This window comes from Spea bombifrons, chromosome 5, assembly GCF_027358695.1.
Source record: "Spea bombifrons isolate aSpeBom1 chromosome 5, aSpeBom1.2.pri, whole genome shotgun sequence".
Taxonomy (NCBI): domain Eukaryota; kingdom Metazoa; phylum Chordata; class Amphibia; order Anura; family Pelobatidae; genus Spea; species Spea bombifrons.
The window spans coordinates 79,941,419-79,948,271 of NC_071091.1; positions in this window are offsets into that span (position 1 = coordinate 79,941,419).

The following is a 6,853-nucleotide window of genomic DNA, read 5'->3' on the forward strand; positions in this document are numbered from 1 at the left end:
GTAGTCAGAGTAGCCAAAATCACTACACAGAACAGGTAGTCAAAGATAGCTAGGTTCAGTGCACAGAACGGGTCAGCAGGATCCAAAAACGTTAGAAAAAGAGGAGTCAAAGGGGCCAGGAGTCAAACACAGTTCAGGAGTCAGACTTGCCAGGAAACAGGAGTTTAGAATGACAAATAACTAAAATAAATTGAGGACCACAGTAGTGTATCAGTAGACAGCAGTTCCAGGCATTTACACCATGGCTTCAAGCCTCATGTCACGGGCGCTGCCCCTACATCTTCTTCTGTGCTGCTTGTAACCCGATGGGACCCCCTAGGAGGTGGCTGCTTGGTAAGTACTTTCTGAGACCATGCTCTGACTAGCTTTAGCTTGGCTGACGCAAGCCGGTCTCTTGTACGTGACATAGACAGTCATTTTTTATTCAAAGCTGTGTTCCTGGTATATTTGCTTGTTGAAGCTGAGTTATGCATTATCTCTTTCGCTCTGTCACTGCTGAAAATTCAGTTTTAACTCTCACTGTCACATCGCGGAGACTTCCTGGCACAGGATTAATAAACCTTTCCTCGTTCCCACTATTATGTCCAATACAAAATTTGTTTAAATAACTGTTTATGAGCACTTCTCAGCTTCTCCACCTCAACAGCTACTGCATCCCAACATACGTAACAGTAACCAACCTAAACTCCTCCCACTTGATGACATCACTCACGCAAAGATAATACCATCATGTGACTCTCTATAACTGGTTTGTCATCCCAAACACCACTGCCGGCCATAAGAATATCACATGCATGGATATGTGTTGAGCCAGATATATCTCCTACAGAGCTGGGGGCAGATAAAAGAGCACATTTTTATGGAGGATTCACCATGAAAATTTGCAGGGATCACACAGATATCAAATGCCTTGAAGTGCATATAATGGCTGGAATGCACATTTAAGAACAACCACCCTTACATCAAGGAGACAGTATAAAATATGAAACAATTTAAACAAAATGATTGCCATTATTAAGTAGTGAATGCAAATAGCAACAAATGTTACAACAGAATGGCAACAAGTGTTACAATTTCACCTTTTTACTGTATACAGGGTAAGGACTATGTCAAATTATGACTGCAAGAAAAAAATCTAAGGATTTGATATGAACAAATACATTTATACATTTATTTGCTTATGTGAGGGGGCATTCATATGTCTTGCCCCTCATGGTTCCATAGTGCGCTTGATTCTGCTCTTAAATATAGGGGGCTGTTACAGACCGAAGACCTTCCCTAGCTGTCTCAGACCAAGTGACAAACATTCCCATGGTTATTGATACAGATGGTAGCACCAGTGATGATCTCCTATACGGAAATCATCCATAACCCGAAACCTGGAAGAATGGTTTATAAATGAAAACATAGAAAAATGATTTCTGAATCATTAAATAAGTCACACAACAATAAATAGGTATAATTATTGATGACTCAACAAAGAACATCACACATACACATTTACTTCTTAAAAGTTATATACAACTTGTAAATTATTTATAAACACTCCATACAGTATAAACTGCTTTGTGTGCCCACTATGTATGAGGTGAGAGTAGGTTTTCACCCTATTGAGAGTGTGCCTTGACGTGGCGGGTGAGCTTAATTATGCTTTAGCCAATTCATATAACCAAAACCTCTCATTTATATTATGTTTATATATTTGTTGCCAACTTTATTAGGGCGAGAAGCGCAGAGAGTTTTTGTTTTTTGTATACACTGTACAGCTCTCATTATTACTGTATTCAGATTATTGTTATTTTTCAATATCAAGTTCAGCAGCGTGCCACACATCTGCATAGAGTTTTTAATAAACAAAATAATTAAGATGATGAAAAAGCAACAAGCTTTAAAACACAATGGGAAATAATATACCCTCCAAGGAGCCCTCCTACATGAATAATATATAAAGCATTTGAAATTGCACAACTACCTACAGTTTGTATAATAAATAATAATAATAGACTAATAATCTAAATTCTCATACTTGTGCAGTTCTGATGTTCTGGGGTTCACTGCCAGAAGACGTCGAAGTTACAACACAGTATGGGGGCTCACCATCTGCGTAGCATGAAAATCAAAATGAGCAGCTGAACCTACTAACCAGGCTTTAAATGGTAACCTTGATCCACCAAATGTGTACACAAGCTGCATAGGGTATATTTCCTTAAAGCATAGTGGCTATTATATACAAGGCAAGCAATACTACTGCCAAGGACCACAGGAAACAGTATAGACTTGCTCATGGTTGTGATATCCTTACCTATTTCCTAGGTTGATACTTTTGTGTCTAATTCAGAGGAAAAGCAGCCAGTCTTCTGCTGCTTTCCTTGATGCAATCATACACCTGTATAACACATCCATCCACATGTGCAACAATCTGTAGCACAGCCTGCAAGTTATATAAAGTGTGGATCTTTTGTATTTTTCTTTTATTTCGACATTTTTTGTGCACCCTTATCAGTGTGATTAACAACATTTTTCATGTCGTATTTTCCTTTCTAGTTGAGAGAAATTAACTCCCTGGAAAGCGCAGGACTTGATCCAGTTGTGACCATGTGAGATTCCGACATGCAAACTGAGGATGAAGAACGCATGGATCAGGTAATTAGACAGCACAGCCCCGAAGGGAGAGAAATGGACGCAGGTGCCCATGACTGTGGGGGCCTGGGCTGCCCTTCCTCTCCTCCCCCCACTTTCAGCTTTTGCCCTTATGAGTTAGTTATAAGCAGAGTGCAGCTGTATGTAAATGGCTGATTAAGGGGTCACTTGGGGTTGGTCAGCAGCCCCTGGTGACACCCCACTGTTATTTAGACTATAAATTGGGCTCCCTACTGAGTTGTTCATTATTATTCAATTGTGCTCTTTAAGAAAATATTCCTCTGTTTGACATTATTTCTCTCCTGCAAGGCAATATTGCGTTTAACCTTTTCCTTACCGATGGATGAGCTTATCGCTGAATTGTAGCCCATGGAGGGTCCCAGAGCCGAATATCTTCGTGGCAGGATCGCTGGGCTTCTTGCTGAGGCTCCATCTGCAGTTGATCCGAGTCCCGTGGCCCCTGATGTTCGTCGTGGCCGGACGAGGCCTTCAAGGCCTATGGAGCATCTGAGCCCTGAAGTGGACCGCAGCAGGAGTAGTCGCCGGTCGCAAAGCAGGCCCAGGCTTTCTGACGGGCCTGTGAAGAGGCGTAACCCGCGGAGTGTGTGGTCCGGACGAGCAGCTCAGCCTCGTCAGTCCGGGACTGCTGAAGACCGCGTCCTGCAGACTCGGAGCTCTGGTTCGGGGGACGAGGTGAACCGGGATGCTGGTGAAGGACCATCCGGTGCTGCTGTTTGGCGGGAGCTGCCGCGAAGCTGGGCGGGTCGTCTGCGTGGTCAGGGGTGTAACTAGAAACCTCAGGGCTCCGGTGCGAGAATCTGTTAAGGGCCCCCCCAACCCATCTATCCCTTTCTCACTCCCCTCTCCCTCCCTAGCCCCCTTCTCACAATCTCCCCTCTCCCTCCCTACCCCCCCTTCTCACGATCTCCCCTCTCCCTCCCTACCCCCCCTTCTCACGATCTACCCTCTCCCCCCCCTTCTCACGATCTACCCACTCCCTCCCTACCCCCCTTTGTAGATCACTTAACGTCAACTCCTGTGTTGGGAACGTGAGGCGTTTGTCTCGGGTGCCGACGCTTCACTGCTGAGCGCCGGCATATGACGTCAGCGTGAAGCGCCGGCACCCAAGACAAACGCCTCACGCTCCCAACACTGCATTCTGGGCAGTGCTGAGGCAGGTGGCGGCGGCGGCGGCAGCAGCAACGGGGAGCAGAGGAGTCCTGGATTTCTGTCAGTCAGGGGGGCCCAAGAGGTGAAAACGACCGCTCGGCACCTCTTGGGCCCCCCTGACTGGCAGAACTCCAGGGCCCGGTCGCAGCCGCGACCCCTGCGACCCCGGTAGTTACGCCACTGTGCATGGTCCTAAGTCGTCTGTCCAAGGTGAGGAAGCTTCACGCTCCGAGGCTGACGCTCGGGAGCTCCTCTCTGCCGGTTTGGCCGCCATGCGTTCTGACCGGGCGGGCACTCGGCCTGCTGTTTCGCGCGCCTCATCAAATATGGCGCCCGCCACACGGGGATCTCCGGTGGCCATCTTGGAGGAGGAACGCTCAGTGGCTGCAGTAAGCACTGATGCGGATAAGGAATTTATGGGCACACCTGCCTTACTGTGGCAGGGTTTGTCTGCATCTCCCAGTATTGCGGCTAGGCCTGTTGCATCCACCTCTGCTGGTGTTCAGCCTTCAGGTGAGCATGGTTCTTCCCTCCCCCTTTTTTCCACTTTTTCTCCGCTTTCTTGGTTGCCTGTTGGGATGGGGCGTTCTGGGGTGTCCCCTGGGCACTCTTACGCTGGTGTTGAGCGTGCCAGGAAACAAGTGAATAAAACGATTTCTCGTTTTTTGGCTTTCCGGGGCACCGTCATTGTTCGGCATGACGATTTGGAAGGGGACCTCTCAGGTTTGTTTCTTCCTGATGGGGCTCACTTGTCCGATGTGGGTTTGGATATTTGGTTGCTCGATGTCCAGACAGGCCTCGAGAAGGCTCTTGCGGTGATGGGGGGCCAGTAAAATGCAAGTGGTCACATTCCCTGGCTGTGGAGGTTTTATGCTGGCATGGTGCTAGAGCTACTCACCTTTAAGGGTGGTTGGCTGGTGGTGCACAAGCCTTTCGGGTTTAAGTGCAAGACCGTCCTTTGGCTGGGGGCCCTTGAGATTGGTGCCACGGGCTGATGGGCAAGGGATGCCGTCAGTCACAGCGGGGATCCGGTTACACGCCTATGCCAGCTGGTGTTATTCATTGACGGTTAAACTGGTTACTGTTTCATTTTGATGGTGGTTCGTTAATTGTTAAAAGGGGGCGTTCGTTAAGCGCCCAACACATTGGAGTGAAGGTTACGAAGGGTTAATTGTACTTTACAGTTTTAATTGTGTTAGTGTCACGGTGCGGAGATGCAAGCTGGATTGCAACGTGGACAAAATAATCAGTAGTTGACTTTTATTTACATTGTTAATAAATAAATAAACTCAATTGTTAAAATTACATTTGGTGTTTGTCTGTTATTCTGGGTTCTGGGAGGAGGGGAAAAGAGGGGGGCTGCCAGGTAGGCCCTCCTCCAGTCATGCTACATAACAATTATGCCAGTCAGTCTAAACACACATTATATCACTTTTTGACACTTTAGTTTAGAGTTATTTCTCCACCCTGGGATGAAGACAAGGAACTGAGTATTGCAAGAAGTTTATTTTCTGCTTTTGAGTGCAACATAGTGTAATTTGAATCTTAGTATAACTCCTTAATTCTATATAGGTGCCCATCCATAAATCGGAATAAAAATGGACACACAGGTATATTTGACAAAACACTTAATTAATCAAATTAATTATCAAGAGGAACCACAACTAAAATTTTCCCTTGGAGACCTGGACGTTAAGCCTACAAAACATTTTTTTGGGGGGGAATTGTTCTGCTGTTGGGGAAAACCAAGAATAAAATAAATGGCTGTCAACAATAACACATTTTCAGCAATGATCCAGACCAGCAGCTGTAACATTGGAAGCAATGTGGACATTACTGCATCCAGTTTCAAGGATGCAAAAAGCAAGCAGTGCAGAAAACATTACCTTAGGTACACCCTAAGACCCAGACAGAGTGTCTCTCTTTTCTCCCCTTACTCTTTACCACTCAATGTTTTTCCCTATTTCCAAGGATGAGGCTTTTGTGGCCAATTCAGGGGAAAGCCAGTCTTCTGACGCTTTCATCGAAGCTGTCATACAACTGTATGAAGTCAGCAAAGTGATGTGCACATGTGCAAAATCTATGCAGCACAGCCTGCGCGTTGTAGTAAGTGCCAATCTTTTTGCGTTTTTCTTATATTTTAACAATGTATATTTTCATTGCATCTTTATAATATGACTAATGGTCTTCTTCACAATATATTCTAATGTTTCGGCATTTGGAGCTTTTTCTCATGTTGTATTTTCTTGTATCTGTCTGTGTATATTTGTAATTGTGAGTAAGCAGGGGTACCACGTTTGATCTAGCTGAGACCCCATATTAATACCAACAATGCTACGCAACAATTATGCCAGTCAGTCTAAACACACATTTTATTACTTTTTTAAACTTTAGTCTTCTTCGGAGAGTTATTACTCCACCTGTGACTCACCCTGGGAAGAAGACAAGGAACTGAGTGATCACAAGGAGAAACAACGAAGTCTTTCTTTGCTTATTTTCCTAAATATTCATTTAGATAATGTTTGATTGTTATTTATAGAATCTTGTATGTCACACTTTCCCGCCTTGTTAGATAGCTGGCCCAGATACCTGACCTCAGATGCTATAACGTAAAAAGTTTATTTTCCGCTTCTGAGTGCACCATCCTGTAACTTGAATTTTAGTATAAGTCCATAATTCTACTGAGCCGCCCATCCATAAAAGTGAAGACAAATGGATGTATAAATACATTGGAACTGTCAGAACACTTTTGTAAAATATTTTCTTTCACTGTGTAGGTTTCTCTATCAACCACTAATCATCAAGGGGAACCAGAGCTGAAAACTTCTCATGAAGACCTGGGAGATAAGCCGAAAAAAAGAAAAAAACATCGTTTTTGGAGATTCTTCTGCTGTTGGGGGAAACCCAGGACAAAATAAGAACTGTCAACAACAACCACGTGTTTTTCAGCAGTGCAAAAACGCTCCAAACTACGTGATTTCTTCAACCCGGCAGAGTCAGTGTTACCATCATATACTTAAAGGGACAGTCTAATGCCCCTGAC